At 35.3% G+C, this 20,594-nt stretch overlaps 1 long non-coding RNA gene across 1 annotated transcript in view; it reads right to left on the bottom strand.

The window, feature by feature from the left end:
- Positions 1–223: 223 nt before the first annotated feature.
- Positions 224–20,594, bottom strand: part of LOC104911184 — a 22,165-nt gene continuing 1,794 nt past the window's right edge. The window contains exons 2-3 of the long non-coding RNA XR_793704.2: positions 4,182–4,306; positions 224–612 (exon numbers count right to left, since the gene is read on the bottom strand). This is a non-coding gene — a long non-coding RNA (uncharacterized LOC104911184). The remainder of the gene's footprint in view (positions 613–4,181; positions 4,307–20,594) is intronic.

The following is a 20,594-nucleotide window of genomic DNA, read 5'->3' as shown; positions in this document are numbered from 1 at the left end:
CTCTGGGTGTCCTGCCTTGGAACAAGGAAGAGCCAGAGTTTCCCGCCAGCTTCAACCATTCTGTGATTCTAGACTGTGCTTAGAGGAGTCTTGCCCTTCTCACTAAACAGTCGTTTCATAGTAATTGAGAAGAAAGAGAAACCAAAAATGCTGTCTCTCTTAACTCCTTTTTGATGAACAAATCCAAATTACTTATACATACAGCAACAAAAAAAAAAAAAAGCACAGAGCTTTTTCTCAGAGCATTTTCAGACAAGCCTACTATAGTCTCTTCTTCTTGATACCAACAGTGCACTGGTGATTCCTACAGCAGTGAAGACAATACATAAAAATTCATGAGACTGAGCGTATCTGTTTCCTTCCTGCTGGCCAGGTTGGAAGTCCCAACCAGTACCGGTATCAACAGCATAATAACAGTTCTGTCAGTGCAGTTTAAAACTGTGCTAGGTCCTCACATCCATGCTTCTCCACATTTGCTTTTGTTTTTGTTTATAGCAACAGCATTATTTCTTTCAATTCACTGAAGACAACAGTGCATTGTGTTCCTGCACAGCACAGCATAGTCCCAGGTGGGCAGCCATGTGTGTCTGGGACTCCAAACAGCTTCTGAAACTTCAAGCATATATGAGAGTCAGAAATAAATACTTTGATCATTAATCTTAGTGTTTTTCCAACAAGAATTAGAACTTCTGAGGAAATACATGTATCAAGGACTTGAATTCAGGTTAGTCTCTCAAAGTATATCTTTGTTTCGTAATAGAAATCTCTAAGAGGGTACCCATTCCTATATACTATTTAACGATAGTTGTATTTATACCTATTTGTTATTATCCAGTTTAAATTCTCACTGTTAAGCTGACTGTCCAAAATCTTCCTTGCCTTCTTTTCGCAATCAAGAAATTCAAGTGTTGAGCATACTCACAGCATACATTCAAAGTTTAAACATCTCAGATCTTACTTTTTCAATTTCAGGCTTCTCTTGGGTTAAAAAGAAACAAATTTTTATGTAGTTTTCATGCACGGTCTATCAGAAACCTTAAAGAGAGAGTTTTATTCACTTCAGAGTTACACATTCATGCACATTGTCTGTTCTTCAGTCATTGCTTTCAATATCATATTAACCACTGAGAAGAACAGAACAAACACAACAGGCAGCACTTAACCAAGTATCCTTACTTTTCACTCTTCAGAATTCCTTGTATTTTTCATTTTGACAATAAATAAATAAATAGATAGATAGATAGATAGATACATAAATAAATAAATAAAATGATCTAATGATCTGAAATGTTTCCAGCCCATTTCCCCAGGTCAGGTAGCTCATTGTCTGGTCACAAATTGCTTCAAATCCAAAACACACTGAATTTTAGATGTTAGCTGCTTTTGCATGTGTATCATTTTTTTTATTTCCTTTAATTACTTTTACACTTTGTCATAAGCCTTGTCACAACTTCAAAGAGTATTTTACTATGTACTTCATCAAATGTAGACTGGAGGGTAGTTTTTGCCTAAATAAAGTCATTAACCTCACTTTATTCACTAGAATTACTCCCCAAAAAGCTACTTAATATTTTTTTAATTTTTGCTGTTGCTGCTGGATCACATTATCTTATTTTTATGCCCTCTTAGGCATTAGCAACATAGGGGATGAAGATCTTATGGACACTGAGGGAAATAAGTTGTGTCTCTGCCTGTTCATTAGTATATTATTTTTTAAATGTTATGGAATTTAGCCATTATTCTCTGGTTACAGATTTAAAGTCACATAGATTTAATTACAGTGTGTGTAATATGGGTGGATATTGACATATGTAAGAAGATTATAACTTCTTTGTCCAACATTAACTGAATAGATTTTATTCTACATGTCTTGTTTTTTCCTAAGATGGTTATTCTATCTGTTTTTGTTTCTGTTTGTTTGTAGGTTTTTTTTTGTTTTTTTTTTTGACATCCAGTGAAGTCTGCTTTTACTTTATTTGTACACTTTACATGGTGGTTTCTTGACAAGATTGGTAAATGAAAGTTGCTACTTGCTAAGGTTATCATCCTTTTCTTCTCTGTCTTAGTGAACCTTATACAGAAGAAAACGCAAGAGAACTCCTTCGAATTATCTTTTCTCTTGATATGCATCTTGCACTGCGGGGAAAACCTCCTACAGGTTTTCCAGGTTTTTTTCACTTAATATAGATTTTGTCTTTTTAGTTTGGAACAAGAGTAAATATAAGAATTTATACAAAAATATATTATAATAATGGCAACAGTATCCATACAGTGAAAGAAGTTATTTTTAATTGAAACTTATAATAATAATTTTCTCCTTAATTTTCAATTTCTGCAACAATTTTGTTGAAATAATTATTTTGTTTCAAAGCCTCTAGTTTCACGGGAAGATTCACCATTAAAAATATAAAAGTAAAACCAACTTCATTTAACTTGACTAAAACTGTCATATAGGTACAACTAACCATGAATCTTTTGGTGGATAGTCAGACAGGATAACAGTAGTTCATTCAATATTCAGATATAACCACTGAATTAATTAAAAAGTTAAAAATCTGTCTTGAATGTTTCACAGTCCATAGTATTCTCTATGTTTTCAGTACATTACCTTATTTTCTGTGCACCTGGTCTTTCACTATATGCCAACAAAGTACAGCAACTAGATTTTTCTAGGATATACAATAATTTATTACTGCTGGACTTTTGATTCTAATGAGTTTTACTGAATGTTTTGAGCTTATAGAGGAGTACAAAGGGTGAAGAACTGCATAATAAAGAAGACACTTTATGCAAAAAGAAGTTTTAAATTAATAAAATGACTAAAGTTGACATATCAGACACCTGAAGTAGAAAAAAACATTAACGTTTTCTTGAACTATGTTATAGACTAGAAACGTACTTCAGTGTTTTTGTATTTGAAGATAGGAACAAGAATTATTCCACTTAAGCAGAAATAACTTTCTTAGCTTTCAGAATATATTTATTATGGATCTTTATTATTTCTACTAAGATCAATTTTATTTGCATTTGATTTTTATGTGTGGGAGAGGCCATGAGTGGGAATAATCTAAAATAATTTGACTTTTGAGAGATTAAGATCTTCAAAACTATTTTAACAATTGATGCTTGACATTGCAAATCATTTTTTTCCTTTTAAGTCCTGGTATCTGAATTATGATATTGTTCATTTTATCACACACATATCATTCCATATGTTTTGTTTTGATGCTGCAGGAAGAAAAAAGTACCGCTAACTTTTCAAAATGGGCCTAGAGTTGCACACCATCAAAACTGTAGAGAAATGAGAATTCAACTTGCGTCTCATGGTAACTTCACATAGTTCACATCATCCAAGGATCGGTGTATTTAGGTGTCAAACCACCTGTGTTCATACATGAATAGTTAGAAATCTAGACTACCTGAGACCACTGAAATGTAGTCTTTCCCCACCTCTCCAGAAAGCCATAATGAGGGTTTCCTGAGGTTTTATGCTGGGAGAAAAGTAGCTAAGGAGCAGAAAATGAATCAATGCCTTTTTCCTTCATGAAGCACAAAGTTAATGTGAGAGTGAATCTAAATTTCTTTGTTCAGAATTACTGTAAATGTTCTCTTGAGGAGAAATTGCTCAGTCTAAGGATAATTATAGTTACACAGCCATTGAGGTGAATTAGTGTAGGGAAATGAAAGAGGCTCACCTCATCACTGAGGCAAGGAGTGGCAGCGACTATTCCAAATGCTGTCTGTTCTGAAGCATCCTACCCTGGATACCAGCAATAGTATCTGCTCAGACAGCAGATGTGTATGCCATGCTTGAAGCTAATTATTTCTGCAGGGTGACAGTCTGAGAGTGATTAAAAATATATATTAATATATATGGTATATTAGACCTATAAATATATCTTCTCTGATTTATTTGGTCTGAGCTCATCTATAAATTGTCTGGCTTCTGAAGGAAAATGGCAAAATTGTCTTGCATGCAGAGGGATAGATTTCAAGTTAAATCAGTTTCTATAAAAAAATCTAAGTAAATTACAAACTCTGAAGAGCTCAGATACAGCTAATTGCAGTATGCAAATAACCAAGGGTGCATGTACATCTTGAACAGATACCAAACCAGAGATCTGAATGGAAAAAATGGAATAACATTACAGTAGAGAGTAGTGTTTAGAAGTGCAACACACCTTATTCAATCATGAACATGAGTAATGACAGACTGGTATTCTGTTTCAAGAGAGCAAGCAGGCATGATTGTCCTCCTCAATTATCCACAATGTCAGTCAAACTTCTTGGAAGAATTTGGTGGTTTCTTCAAGCAGAGGACAAAAAATATAAAAAATGCAAGAAAAGCCAAATAAGTAAAACAAAGCACTAAAAACAAACAAACAAACAAAAAAAACCACCCAAGCAAACAAACAAAAAAACATAGTTATATTGGACTTTTCACATGCTTTTTATAGGGAACAAGAAGGATTGCTGATTCTTTTGATTCTTAAAATGTAATTATAAGCTTTATTCACTGTCCCTTCCTTCTCAGAAAAAAAATTATTTTGAAAGGCACTTGCAAAAAGACTGCACGATGCTTCTTCCTAATACCCCTCTTATGAGACAATATTTGGTACTGATCCTCTGGAATCAGTAAACAACAAGAAATAATTTTCATTTAAGTATGTTGAGGATTTATTTTTATCTTTATGAAGTGTTTGAGTATTTGGTTTTGGCAGCATGATAGTGGAATCAGTAGCCTACTGCTACTAAAAGTGAGCACTGAAGTTAAGAATAACTTTCAGTAGTGTTTTGTTGAAATCAATGGGCTAATATTATCAGACATGGTTCTCATTGAAGTTTTGAAGATTCATTTTTGATAGCAGGTTAGTGAATCCTATAGGAAATGTCTACAGAAAGAATTTCACAGTGAAATTACATCCAATACAGCCCTGTTTTGCAGAAAATAAAAGCTTTGTGAAGTACGAGTACTGTGCGTCATCACTTTCATGAAATATATAATAAACACAGTATAATAGATACTAGTGGAGTAACTGTAAACACATGTTGCCATTAGATTTTCAGGAAAAATGTACAGTACAATATCACCTAACAGCACAGATTACATAATACTACAGCATATTTTCAAGAGAAACATAATCATTAAGATAAACATTTCATGCTCTTTTAACCACAGGCTTTCACTTTTTCTACATAGGTACGAGAATCATACCTATGTCTCTTGCAACAAGAAGAAAATACCATCAGCACATCCACCCTACACAACCCATCTCTGCCCTTCTCTCCCAAGCCGGAATAATAGTCTTCTGCCATTTGAATAATAGTATCTCCACTTCACTGAATTAGTCAGACAAAACAAGACTTGTAATATTTGACAAAGGGAGAATAAATTAAGCTGCTTATTAGGAAAAACAATCTTCAACTTTTTAAAAATTTAAATCTAAACACTACTGACTTCTCAAAGGGCTAGAAGAACTTAAATAAAAACATCAGATGCACAGCTGGGTCATACTCTATTTTGTGCAGGCTCCTCCCTTTACCACTTAATGAATGTTGTCATTCCACAAACTTTCAACAACACCACTATATTACAGTAGAAAACACATCAACAGGAAATACTGTACACAAACATGAATTAGGTATGTGGAGTATGTAAATCGTTAATTCGGGCTACAGACTGTATAACTGGTGTGTAGATTTATTTTTTTCTTCCTGTATCTCTAAGATACTTCCTGTACTCTGGGCCCGTTTTCCAATAATAGTGTAAAATTTTATGTTTTAAGACATAAGCACAACATTTCTAAATTTAATTGAATACTTAGTTCCTTACACCCATGTATGTCTTCACAGCTCAGAACTATGTAATCATGGAACCACTAAAGTAGAAAGCACAGGCAATGAATATCCCATCAACACCAGGACAAGGTATACAACCAACTTAGTCTCTATACAGGGTAAGAAAAATTTAAGAAAATACATGAAACCCAGCCAACAAATGACTTAAAAATCCAAGTCAGCTGATGCAGATTAGTTTAAGCAGCCTCAAACCTATCCTCCAAAGCTGCAGGTGGGCAATGATGAGAAAAAAAGAAGCAAAATGTTTAAATGCCCTGTCTCCTTCAAGTGTAATAGATGAATTTTCTCATTTTGCCTTAGCTGCAGGAAGCAAATCAGGTATCTCAGTACAGAAGATATTTATGTAACTTTGAAGTCACACTAGCATATTATATGATATTCAGGTCAGCTTGAAAACGCCGGCACCTGACCAGCTACATTAGTGCAATACTCTGTTACACCATTCACACCAACATCCAATCTTTCAATGCCAATTTTTTGCAAAAGTTTGGCAGATTCAACTCTCAGCAAAAGTTGTGCAGATTTTTTAATTTTTGATGTACTTTTTTGAGCCTTGAGGCTGCCTTGTGATACAGCTTCATAGAAAAAGTTTCAAGGAAATTACATTATTTTAATGGATTTGTTTATCTTGCAAATTCACCTAGATTCTCTTTGATAGAAAATTGATAATTCAGAACTTTATTAAAGTCTTTAAGCAAAACATGAACTCTTGTATATTTGGACATATTCTCAAAAAACCCACAAGCAGCAGAAATACATATAAAATAAAAATTGAAATCAAGTTTGATTTTGAGAGAGCATCATAGTCAAACCATGTGTAAGTCACTGAACACTGGGTTACTGGTTTTGACTAAAAGAATTCTGCATATGAACAGCTATGATAAAAGAAAGGATGATTGGCAATCCTGATAGCTTCTGAAGGACCAACCTTTCTGAAGAAAGAATAAGAACAACATTTTGACAATTTAACACCTTTCTTAAAAAAAAAAATAATAATTAAAAAAAAAAATAAAGTTAGGGGCTGGATTGATCAAATAATTGTAACTTAATCTAGCAGATATGATCAACTCTAAAAAACAAGATTCTTAATAGTAACTTTACCACAGTGTTCATTGTAGAAGGACACACACAGTTATATATGCGTTGTAGAACCCCTGTAAAGTAATAACTTTTAATGAACTAACCTTGTTCAAATAATACATTTCTGGGCACCAAACCAAATATGTGCAAGAATACAGTGCAAACCTTCTGAATGATAAAGCAGGAAACTTAACAAGAAAATAAAACTACAAAAGGAATGCTCAATAGAAAATTGAATGATAAGACTGTTTATATTAATAGTTGTACATGTTTCCATGAAATCAAACTGAATATGATAAGAGAAACTTTTAATATTACTCTCTGTTGAAGAAATATATTTACTAAAACACTTGACCTAACAAGGTTCCTTCTAATTTCATCTCTTATGTTGATTATAAGGAAATGGTACCAGGAATGCATTTGTTCTTTTTAAAGTATTTGTTTCATTGTAGATATATGCTCTCCTTTGTTAGGGCAGCACTGCAGACCCTGATAGGGATCCAGTCTCTGAAAGTAAACCTTATTCCATTTAAAAAGCAGGACCTGTGCAGAGTTAGATCCAGGTCCTCAGGGAGTCCTAAATACCAAATTCCTTTTGAAAACAAGAAACAATACTACCCAAAATTCAGACCTTCAGAGATGCTTGGTCCTCTGAACTCCTGTGAGGGCCAAGGTTGAGTCTCAGGTGGCAGCAAGCAGATTAATGCTTCAGGCATTTGCTGTCATCCTAACGTGATATTCAGCTTCTCCTCCAAATTTGGGAGCCAAAGTTGGTGATGATATCAAGACTGATAATTATGAGGCAGAAGTATACGAGCATCTTTGTTTAGTCTTATATAGCTAATTGATATATCAGGGAGGAACTGAACTTCCAAGCACATCAAAAAGTCATTTCGCTTCCCAGAGCATCAGATTGCCTATGAAGACAAACCTCAGGAACGCTATTAGCTTGTTAAGGCTGTCATTAAGGTTAGACCTCCCAGCATCTCCTCTTCTAACATCAGACCAATTTGTTGCTGAAACGCATTCTTATTTTAAAAGAGGAGGATATGAGAGCTAGAGGAGCTGGGAAGTAACCTGCCTGGTGAACATGCTTTCTTTAAGAAGCAAGAAAGCCTTGAAAGTAAAGATTGCTCAAAAATGACAGGAAATCAACAACATTTGGAGAGTGGATATCAAGGTGTGAAAAATAAGAGCAGAGCCACAAATGCTACCGAATAAGATATCATAGTAAATTAGTTTTCAAAATGATATTTTGAAGGTTAAGTATTTCTCCCTCAAATAAAACAGAATGTTTTCAGTATTATTTCTGTACCTTCTGCATACATCATTCTACTTTTCCTATATTCTTATTTATAAAAAAACAAAACAAAACCAAAAACCTTCTATCCAGATATCATTGAAAACAGAGAAGGTCTAACAGATCAAAAATAGGAGCAAAAATTAAAGTAACCTAAATTAGTTTATTTTTCATGTTTTTATGGTTCCATCCAAACCCCAGACTCTGTCTCTTGATGCTTACTGTGAAGTTGCCTTCTGCCCTGGTGGACTTGTATCGAAGACACCTGAATTAAGAGGCAGATGGCAGTGCCTTGCATCTACAGGTCTGTAGATGAAATATAGCAGATTAAGTGACTCTGAGCTGATAACTTCAGCCTCTGTTCTTCTAGCTTTTTCAGAGCTTGTGACTCATTGCCATTCTCCTGAAGTCACAGAGAAAGGACAGACAGTTTTAATTATGATCACAAAAAAAGTCTATCAAGCATATGGAGATAACAGCCTAGAATTTTTACGAGGCCTTGGAGAAGTTGGTTTGCCAGAATTTGAAACTCTGGCAGTTGACTTATTTGAGACTGAGAGAAAGTTTCCTGCATCTCTGATTTTTTGCCAGGAGAATCTGAAAATAAAGTTACAAATATATGACCTTTGCATAGAAATGGATGATAGAGAGAAAGTAAAGATAACAATAGCTATGGGTCACTAGGAAAATAAAACAGAACACTCTTGTAAGAAGTAATCATGAAATATTTTGAACTTTATTTCAAAGTCCCTCTTCATGGGACTTGCTTGAAGTCCTACCATGTTTTGTTGAAGTCAGTGAAATTTTTGTGCCAGATGGATGGAATTCTTGATAACTATATTGTAATAGCTGTAAAGGATTTGCAGAGTAGCACAGAACTTAACTACTTGAAGACTGTTTTAAAATGAACATTTGGGATAAGATGGGGAGGCAAGAGAGCAAAGGTTTCCTTATATCCTGGTGGCATGTTAAAAATTTAAAGAAAAACCTGAGAAATTACTTTTCTAATGGGAAATCTGATGGTACTCTATTCCTGGAGAAAAAGTAGGATTATTCCTGCTCTGATGCTGGATGCCTTAGTTTCTGTTTATTTCCACTGGAATTGAAGTCTTTTAAGAGAAGACTATGCTTAGTTTGCAAACATTAAAATAACTCATAGTCTAGGTACATTTAACATTACATGAAGAAGCTATATGAAGAACTCTGAAGAACACTTTTGCTCTTTGTGAATGAGTACTCTATGGGACATGCTGGAATTGCAGGCAGAGCAGAGTCAGACTCCAACACAACACAGTTTTCACCAACATCACGAGTGCACTGCTTTCTTAAGCACATCTCTCATGTGTGTTTTGTTTTCCTTTTTTCTCCATAAAGAAAATAACCTAACAGCAGCAAATTATGTGCAATCACTGACCATTGAGAGCAACAACTGATTTATTATAGGAGATGTTTACAAGTGTGGGGCAATTACAGCTGCCTTGTAAGTAAAAGTATACAGACTTATATTCCTTAGCACCTTCACATTCTTCTCTCTTGCAACTTGTATTTCTCTTACAGTTGTATACAGACACATAGGATAAGCCCTGAGTAAACAAGGTTCAAAGGTTATAGATTTTACCTGAGATCATTTCTCATCCCTGAAAGAAAAAAAAAAAACACAAAAAACACAAAAACAAACAAACAAGAATGACAATAGCTGCAACAACACTACTTCTTGGAGAAAAATCTAGGAAAACCAGAGTCAAAAAGCCTGCTAAATTCAGAAGTTGTTATTCAGAGTCAAGCTCTTAGAATGACTTGCAGCTTACAATATTGGCTCTCAAAGTGCTTTTTGAAAACAGGGACTGCTAGCCTTGTTCTCTCTACAACAACTGAATAACACTATGAAGATTTAGAGGAAAATTTCAGGTGGAGCAGATGATGGCAGAGCTCTTTTCACTTCCCTGCTGAAGCTGTGTATTTGACATCAGCTGGCTACACAGCCAGCTTGCTTTCTACATAGAAAGCTGCCATCTGGTTTGAAAACCTTAAGGTGGACTGTATTTGGGATATAAAAGTCTGTGTAACTTTCAAAAATCATGACTTGCCCATGTATTTTTGCCCATACAAGGAATAATTTAATTTTTTTCTCACACTTAAATTCCAACTTTACTAAGCAGGCAAATTTCTGCATCATGATGAACACCAGCAGTGTTAGCTGAAATCAAACCACATAAACACTACTCAACCCATAGGTAATCCTGTAGAATTCAACATCCTTACCCAATCAAAACTTATTGCTCTGAAATCCACATTAGCTATCACTGTTCCCTATTAAAGACATAGATGGGAGTTAAGTAACTCTTAGAATGGATTTTTACATCCATTGAGATCTCTCTGAGCAAGCAGTACAGTGCTTTCTGAGGACAAGAGAATAGTGACCAAATTGCTATTGAATCAGCTTAACTACTAGTACAATGAAGCTAGGGCTGTAGCCATTTGGCAAAGAGCTTTATGATCTGTTGTACTATGGCATGAATTCCCTGCAGAGATTTGGCTTCAGTATGAATGCTGGTAGCCATTGCCATCAGTGTATGATTGAGGTGGGGATGGAGTAACAATATGGGAATAGCATTGGGAAATTCAAATTTTTCCCCCTCTTTTTTCAACTTATTTTTCCACTTCCATGTGTTTTTTATTCCGATTTTGAGGACAGAAATAATCATGCACTTACCCTGTAATAATGTAGTAATCTGTCATATAAATACCCTGCCATTATATGGTAATTATGGTTTCATTAAATGATCAACAGCTACCATGTTAGCCAAGAATAATTACACATTTGTGCCCTGTATCTTAAAGTGTTCTCGGCACTTTTTTTTTTAATTGAAAAGGGAGAAAAAACGTTCCCTTGTGAATAAGACCACAGTTTGGCCCAGTGTATGCATTTATTCAGTATGACTTGGAATGCCACAATCTCCTATTTTGACTTTATTCCACAGCATACCAAGGTCTCATTTAAAGGAACTTCACCACAGCTATTATGGCTGCACATTTTCAAAGTTTCCTGAATAAGGGGCCATTCTACATTACTGCCTTTTTTCCTTTTCATTTCCAGCGTCAGTTCATTACTTTCCAGAAATTTAATAACACCCCAGTGTGTGGACTATAGCTTTCTGTCTGTACAACCTGGTTTAACATCTGACACTGACCCAAACAATCTGCTAGCTTGAAAATTTCTGTGATTGTTCTCAGCTCTGAATATCTTCTTACGGTTAGCAAAGAGGGACATTCTCCACTTTTGAAATCTTTTAATTTCTTTAAGTTGAAATTTGAGATAATGGACGTAAGGAGGATGTTTAATATTCATAGAAGATGCATTAAATTTTACTGAAAGACCAGTGTATGTAGATCTGCTAAATTTTACTATGTAGACATGGTGAAAAAAAAATAATAAATAAAAATTGAGCTGTACATTTTCCTACTTATGACTTTTGAGTGATTATTCATTGCATACAACTTTTTACCATTCATTGAAATGAGTGTCAGCCGCTCCTATATTCTGGATAAATACATGAGGAGTGAATTTAGAGCGAAATTCACATGCCTTATCTGCTCTTAAAGGTCTTAAAGGACCCTGAGTTGCTCCAGGTTACCTGAGCCATCCACAAAGAGCTGGCTGGTCCTTCAGGAGACTAATGCTCTCCTGGAGTGGCAGCCACAGCTCAGGGGGGTATTCTTCAATAGTAAATGTGACCCTGGCCACTCATGCTTGAGCTGTGTCACCTTCCTCCTAGCCCAGCAAGTGGCTGGGCTGAAGTTCTTGAAGCTTCAGCTCTATTTCAACTTCCTGGGCCCAGATTTCTTCTCAGAGACACACGTGTAAAAATCCATATGGGAAAGAGGGGAGGAAGTAAGGAAAGAAGAAGAAGGGTACATTCAGAGCTTCTCTTTTAAGCCTCTCCCATGTTATGTGTAGATTTTTACCACTCATTTCTGCATTTCTCTCCTGCACCAATTTATTTTTCTACCACCAAGTGCTTTATTTTGCAGACATATCGCAATTTTCAGATAAAATCTTTCTCTTCAACTTTCCCTTTTCCAGCTCTTACTGAAAAGCTTCTGTTTCAGTAGTTTTCACCTGCATTTCCCCTTTCCTTTTCCTGGTAATTTAAATTGTCAGTTCCAAATTTCAGGGAGCCTTTTGTTTCCAGCATACTCATAGGGTCTGATTCAGCACGATAACTTGAGCCCGTGCATAACCTGACACAGTCATTAAAAATACACACAAATGGAAATAATTGAGCATGTGCCTCACAGAACATCTTCCAAAGAATTTCACTTCACTAAAGAATAAAAAGGGCAGGGTTATTACAACAAATAATCTGGACCATTTCCTTATGCTTGGAGTAACTCTAGAATAATTTTTTTTTCCTAAACAATTAAGATGTTTACATTGAACTAAATGAAAACATATTTTCAAATGCAGTACAGACACAACATTGGAAACCTTTCTGAAATGCAAACTTTCCATTTGCAATGGAAAATTATTTTTATGTTTTTTATGCAATGGAAAATTATTTCCATTTTGTCATACTAATTTTTATTAATCTTTTTCTAAGACAAAAAGACTCACAATCTGTGATACAAATAATACATCCTATATTTATAGGATTGTTTGTATTTTAAGAGCTCAGCAAAGACTCTGGATGTGATTGAGCAGTGAATTCTAATCATAACGTCAGTAGTCCAGTGACAGAACCTGTCCATTGACCACACGCCTATAGACACCACAGCACTCTGTTCTTATAATGCAACACAAACTGTTGTGTACCATGATCTATTGATTTGTATTTGTACCGTGTCACTACTTCAAGTGAGATGAAATATACTCTGTAAGAAAAAGGTATCCTAATGCAATCTCTCAGACCATATGGGTCCAGCAATCTGTTATACAGATTGCTGCACCCGTATAGCAATGTACAAATGCCTGTGAGGTAGGTGCTTCTTGGACATAACGAGCAGAGGTATAAAAAAGGGAAAAAGTGTGCAACACAAGAGAACAGAGAGTAGTCAGATGTGATCCTTAATCTTTGTAAATCATCACTGATGCCATAGGTTATGGCACGCAGTGACGTTCTGGGCATATTTCTGAATAAATTAGGAGGATCAGAAAACCCAGAGAATTTCTAGATCCTATTGAGATACTCCTGCTCTTACATTTCACACAATAATATGCATTATTTATAGACACTTTTAGATATCCTGAAAGTATTTTTCAAGAGGAATTTGTTACCAGCCCTTATTGTAACTATGCATGTATAAAAAAAAAGCAAAAGCTCTGTAACCTGCAGGAGAATGCAATCAGGAAATTCAAAGCTAGATTTGTACTCCCCCTCCCCAATTATCACTCAAGAGTGAGATCCTGACTGTTGAGAAGGGAAAAGCAGCTCTGTTATGTTTTATTTATATATTTATTTATTTTTAAAAAGCTTTGCTAAGAAAGGGAATAATTTAATACCAGGAAACCTACAAAAGAAAGATGACCACTGATAGTATATGCAAGTAGAACATACTCAGGTAACTTGACCCACATTTTTAAAATATATATTTAGTCTGTCAGGGGCTGCTAGCACAAAGGCTGTGGTCTTGCAACTAGAGGCTTCTCATTGAAGCCCCAGGGCCCCATAGGCCCGTCCTGGCAACAGGTATGCATATATGCTCTGGGGTGGGAGGCAGTCACTAACAGAGCAATAATATTGCTATGGGTGGCTTAATTGAACTTTCTTTCTGGATGCTCATACACTGACTGTTTAAAATCAGCTGAATATAACAGCTGCACAAAGCTGGCATTTTTTTTATCTGCATATATTGGCCTCTTTTTTCCTTTTTTTCCATTTACGGCTCTCACATTTTAAAAGTTATTAAGGATTTTATTTATACAAGGGAAACATCTTCTAGTAATAAAACAGAAGTGAGAATAAAACATGGGAATGAGGTGAACAATCACACAAGATTTGAACTTGAAAACATTTTGTGCTGTAGCTGAATGCATTGACAACAAGCCATACAATTTGTGTACAATCCACGTGGGCAGTTCAAAATGCAAATGATAAGGATGCAAGGACTCCTACAGACACATTTATTCTATCACATAATTTGTTCTGTAAGTATACATTAAATGAAAAAAATGCATTTCAGCAATACTGGAGTAAAAAATAAAGTCTGTCCAATAAAGGTGAAAATAAATTGTTCTTATTTACAATCACCTTTTATAGCTGTGCCAAACTACTCTTTTGGTTTTGTTTTTTCTTTTTTATAAATTTTTGCTGTGTTTTTGAGAGATTCTGTCATCTTTTGAAAGAGTCCTGTTCTTCAAAGTGGAAAATCCTGTTAGTAAAGAATATCTCCAAAGAAAAAGAATTTGAAGTGCACATGAAAGGCACCTGAAATGTGACTACTCTACAGCCTTATAGATCACGTCAGGTGAAACCAGGCAGTGTTTAAAGAGGTAAGAAACTGAACCCCTGTGGGTGGCCCTCCATGGCTCCTGCCAGCCCAGAGAACTAGGAAGCTTCTTCACCAGTCTGTCTTTCTGTTTTTCTAATTGTTGTGTTTTTTTCTTCTCAGTTTCCAGAGATAATTGTTTAGTAGAAACAGTAAGTATCATAGAACGGCCTAGGTTGAAAAGGCCACAGTGATCATCTAGTTTCAACCCCCCTGCTATGTGCAGGGTCACCAGCCACTACGCCAGGCTACCCAGAGCCACATCCAACCTGGTCTTGAATGCCTCCAGGATGGGGGCATCCACAAACTCCTCGGGCAATCTGCTCCAGTGCCTCACCACCCTCTGTGAAAAACTTCCTCTTAATATCTAACATAAACCCCCCCTTGTCTCAGTTTAAAACCATTCCCCCTTGTCCTATCAATATCCACCCTCATAAACAGCTGTTCCTCCTCCTTTTATATGCTCCCTTCAAGTACTGGAAGGCCACAATGAGGTCTCTCCAGAACCTTCTCTTTTTGAAGCTGAACAAGCCCACTTCCCTCAACCTTTCTTCATACAAGAGATCAGAGAAATATCTTGTTTTTCCTTTCTTCTGCCTAGTCACATTTTAATGTGCTCACTTTGAATACCAATGACATTTTAGCTACCCTCCTTTGTGTATAATATAATATTTCTTCTTGGGGGGGGGGGGAGGGGGAAAGGGGGCCATCAAACCAATGAGTGCTAGATATGTTAACTTCTGCAGTGTTTATTGCAAGACAATAGAAAAAGTATCATCAGACCATTAGAAGTCTGACCAATTGTATCTCATGTACAAGACCTTTCTTAGTACATTAAGTCAGAAAAGCAGTTAACAAGGTATGGTAGAAGCATTTTATTTTATTTAGCATCAATATTCATTTTTCCCCTATAACCCTTCTGGCATGCTACTAATATTATTACTGTCAATACCAGCCCCCTTGATATTAAAGAGTAAGACTTGCTATTCAGGAACATAATGCAAACCCATTCAGTTTGATGGCCACAAATGGACTCTGAGGGAATAGTATTACATATATCACATAGAGTAATAATTTTTCTAGTATGCACTCTCAAGAGTCCGTGCTTTCCTCCAGTACTGCCCTACTAAAGTTGATTATTCTAACTCTCAGGACTCATTTCCTGGAAGGTGCTGAAAATCATTGTTCTAGGTATAGGGCAGCAAGACAGCATATTTTCCAGTCAGCAGCTAGAACAAATCATTTCCAAAATAATCTTCTAGAAATCACCACTGTTAAATCATAAAGAGAATTCCTGAAGTATTTGGGAAATCTAAAAACCTAGAGTTAAGCTTTACACTGAAAACAACTGTACTTCGCCCTGCAAAATATCTCCTGTGGTGAAGAAAAAAAAAAAAAAAAAGACAAGGAAGCAAACAAAACCACAACAACAAAACCAAGAAAGCTTGAGTTTCATTTCTAAGACCTCTAACCTGAATGTGACAATGACACAAAAGCCAGATGTTGCATCTGTGACCCTGCTGAAATACACTGTGAAATACCTTGTATATTATGGGAATTATTTGTGATGTCACATTTGAATACATTATTTGAATACAGACATTATTTCTCCTTTGATGAGTAATGGAAAGTTTATTTAGTTTCAGATCAACCCTATTTTTTTTTCCTGTGTTTTTGAAGGTTACCAGCTGACTCAGTCACTTTAGTCCTGTACCCTAAAGTGACTTCAAGCACTCAACTACTACCAAAGGAAAAAATCAGTGGGACTTAAACATAATGTCTTAAAGCAAGACCAACATCCGCATTGTTTACATATTTACAAACATTTCAGTGAGTTTAGTGTTAAGCACTTATTTTTACATGTAGAAGTACAGACAAAATAGCTAACTCCTTCATTTTTCCTTCCATTTCTTCGAATTACAAGACAAATGACAATTTTTAGATTCAGTGGGTTGACACTTACAATGAGGAGGTCTTTATCTTTGTTTCACAAAAATCCCAAATAATTACGGAAAAAACAGCTTGCTTCCTCCATCCTACTGAAGTTCCTTCCACTTTGTAATGGAATTTTGTCAAATTTCACCTCTTTCAAGGGATTAGTCTGTGTATTCATATAGCATGAGGAGTCATACTGTGGATAAGTCTACAAGTACATTTTACTTAAAAAAATATCACTTACTGAAAGTGCAGTCTTCCCTGCCTTGTGCATTTGGTATTGTCTTTGTTATGAATGGAAGAAGTTAAATTAGAATTAATTTCATGAAAGACTTAGCAACAGGTAGTTGGATCCCTATCTGTCTTGAATGGTAAACACCAAATGGCCTAACACAAAGTAGCAAATTAAATTAATTATGTTCATGTGTATTGTATGCATATAGGCTTTCTTTTTTCTTCTTAGAAGAAAATACCCTCAATGTGAAACAAAACCGTATGTCATAGCTAACTAAGTAATTACTCTAAATTGCCATAACTAACAGATGCATGCCTAGGTGTATTCACATTGTAAATCTACAGAAGAGGGCATAAGAAATTAAGAAGTTTCAAATGGAAGAGACCTCACTCAGATGAATTACTTTACTCTAAATATCATAATTGGCCTCTCTTACAAGAACCAACTTTCAAATTCCAGAAATGATAAATGAAGGACTTCATTAATTAAGGACTTTAATACCTTTACCCTTGAAACAAATATCTCTTTGTATATATACACTTTTTTTTTTTCTTTTTTTCCTCCACACTCCTCTCCTCTCTTCCTTTCTGCTCTCTTGTTTTTGGCTGTAGACTCACAAAGCAGTATCGTGATCCAGGATTTGTTTGAAGAGATTTCATCTGGAAGGGAGTCAAGCAGGGCAGAGGCAGGGGAGCTTTTACAGATTATGACCCGTAATCTGGTTAATACTCTGAAACATAAGGATCCAAATGTTGAATAGTTTTGGAAAAGACTGCAGCCTATGTAGCCACATCCCCTTCTGACAAGATATGCTGCGGGCCAAGATGAAACCAGCTATCTCTACAGTCTAATATGAATGGAAATAAAGTTTATATAGTTACTGACACTTAAATGTACTGTTTAAAACAAAGTAAAATTGTAATAAACAAGAAAACTTCATTCTCTGACACTTTGCATGTTTCTCTTGGCAATAAAAGTCTGCACAAGGCTCTACACAACACTGAGAATTTCATCCAATACCTCTAAGGACTGCAGGATGGTGGCCATGGTTTCATGGGATAAAAACTTTTAATTCTTTTTTTTTTTTTTTTTTTGTTAGGTCATCAGACAGCAAACTGATTCACAAAACCTGGCTCAAGTCCTCAGCATACAAGCAAATTTCACACCCTCATGAAAAGCTAATTACAAAGATACAAGATACATTCCACATCCCATGCTTGAGGAGCCAGGACACAAGACAATGTCTGAATAAAAGCTCTGTGTCTACATCGGAATTCTATTTACTTTTATTGTCAAATAAAACACGAACAATATTGTAATCATTTGGAAATAATTCCTGAATATGCAGACTGTGCTGAAGTAAGATTCCCTGAGATGCATGGATGTATATTTTACCTGCTGCATAGGCTCATTTTAAACGGACTTCTGGCACAACTGATTGAGAACAGGTGGCAGAACAACCAAAACTGCAAGAGATGGTCTATAATTATATGAATTCTTTGGTCTTTTCCACGATAGAGAGAAGTACAAGGCTATGGAGTGCTTCAGTCAATATACTTGAGTAGCTTGATTTTTTTTTTTCCTTCTTTCTCCAGATTATATCCTACTTTAGCAGCACAAAGGTAAGGGATTCTATATATTTAGCATCCACATACTCTGCAGTATGTACTGAAAAGTAGTTAAAAATTAAAAAATAAAAAATTGCACATTCTGCACATAATCTACTGCACGTAGACTATTACCTACTTTTATTTTTCTCTAACCTAAATGTAGGAATTACATAAAATTGTATTTCTTTCAGTGGTATTCCTAATAAAATTCTAAGATCAGAACAAGTTGTTCTGTATAGTTGGGCTAATTTCTGCATAACAAAGACCATAAATATTAATTGAGTTAGAAATAGACATCCTATCTTGAATCTAAGCTCAAAGCACCTTATTTTAGAAGACAATGAAAGATAAATATCCAAACTCATTAGTTTTCCTGTACTTGCATGGAAGATCCTTTGGACACATGAATCACAAGCACAAACTAAAGAGGTCCAACCAGACTACTTGTATGGGATTTGTTTCACAAATGAGAGAATTTATGATCAAATTTTAGCTCTCCCAAGCTAAATTAGACATCTGAATTTCTTCAGAAGTTAGTACAGAGAAGTAGACATCATCTGCACCCTGAAGATAGATGTCCCAAAGGCTTAGGCACCTAAAAAATTAGCATGGTGAAGGCCACCTTAGGCAAGATATGAACCAATGAGCCAAATGATCTGAAAGTCTCTATTTATCCTGCTCTTGTGATAATAAGAAAAAGCTTAAGGATTCCATCCTTATGTTAACAAAAATATAACACTCCCTGACCCAAATATCTTGCTGTCCAAATTATATATATTTCTAGTCATAATTTTCAGTCAGTGGCTCATTTTACATCTTGATCATTTGAGTAAATAGATCCTTATGATTAGATAAACATTTATTGTAGGTACTAAAATCTGAGTATTTTGTCAAGTAATGTGTGTGTATAGGCATGTGAAGAGTAGGAAACAGTTGCTTACATTTTCAGCTTTAACTCAAGACATTCCTGTACTTTTCAGAGTCTTTTCAAAGTTTTCCAACATCTTTTTTTGGTTTGAGGGAAATAGGCAAGGGATAACGCCAGTGAAAGTCTGTCCAGAGTTAACAATACCTCTTTTCTCATACCATCCTTTTTTTTTTTTCAGCTATATTATCCCTCTTCATCATAACTTTGCTCTCACAAATAAAGTTTTCAAAACAGACTAAACTCAAGATCTTTTAGAACAAGATTCTACACACGGGGGAGAAAAAAATACCAAAACAACTCACAATATTGCTGAAAGTCAGTAGCCATATATGTAAAGCCAGAATTTGTTGAAAACCTAACCCAACTTTCAAGAGTAGCCGTGCCCTTGATCCAGACAGAATATTTTCTTTATTTCAGTTTCTCTAACAGGTTCAGGTCATTAGCTCCACTTTTCAAAGCTGAGAAACTGATTGCAACTTTTAAGAAGCAGGAACACTTCTTTTATGAATAGCAACCATTGGATAGAATGAAATTAGAGGAAAAAAATAACTATTTATTAAATCTCAGACATTGTACCCAGAAAGAACAATTCTCCTACTTTCTACGTTCAGGATAATCAGTTGTAAATTAAAAACATTTATAAAAGTGCATTAATTGTAGTCAGTTACATTATAGTCAGTTAAATAAAACAACTATAAATTTAAGAGATCTTTAAAAAATATTGTATTTATCAACATGTTGTACTGCTCACTTACTGGAAAGAATAAACTTTTCTTTAAAGAAAATAAAGTACAAATACATAACAAGACAGTATTTATTTGTAGAAATCCAAGCTTCCTGTGTTCTGATTTAAATCAATTCACCCTGAATTCAGTCTTTCCAGTCCCTACGCCTGTGGTAGTAGAGTTTTCTGGCCCTCCTTCAGTTTCTCAGTGTCTTTGTGGTAACGGTTGTGCCTAAAAAGGGAATGCAATGTTCCAAGTGACTTCACACAGACATGCCTAGGGCCCGATCCAAGCCTATTGACAGCAGTTGGAGTCCTTCCATTTGCTTCAGTGGACTTTGAATCAGTTATTTTTTAAGGATGTTACCTCCTGGCTTCCTGATCCAATAGACATGCATAAAGAGGCCAAATTTGCTGTGCTTTTTTTTTTTTTTTTT

The sequence above is a fragment of the Meleagris gallopavo genome, chromosome 5, assembly GCF_000146605.3.
Source record: "Meleagris gallopavo isolate NT-WF06-2002-E0010 breed Aviagen turkey brand Nicholas breeding stock chromosome 5, Turkey_5.1, whole genome shotgun sequence".
In the NCBI taxonomy this organism is placed as follows: Eukaryota; Metazoa; Chordata; class Aves; order Galliformes; family Phasianidae; genus Meleagris; species Meleagris gallopavo.
This window is presented reverse-complemented; position numbering and strand designations above follow the sequence as displayed.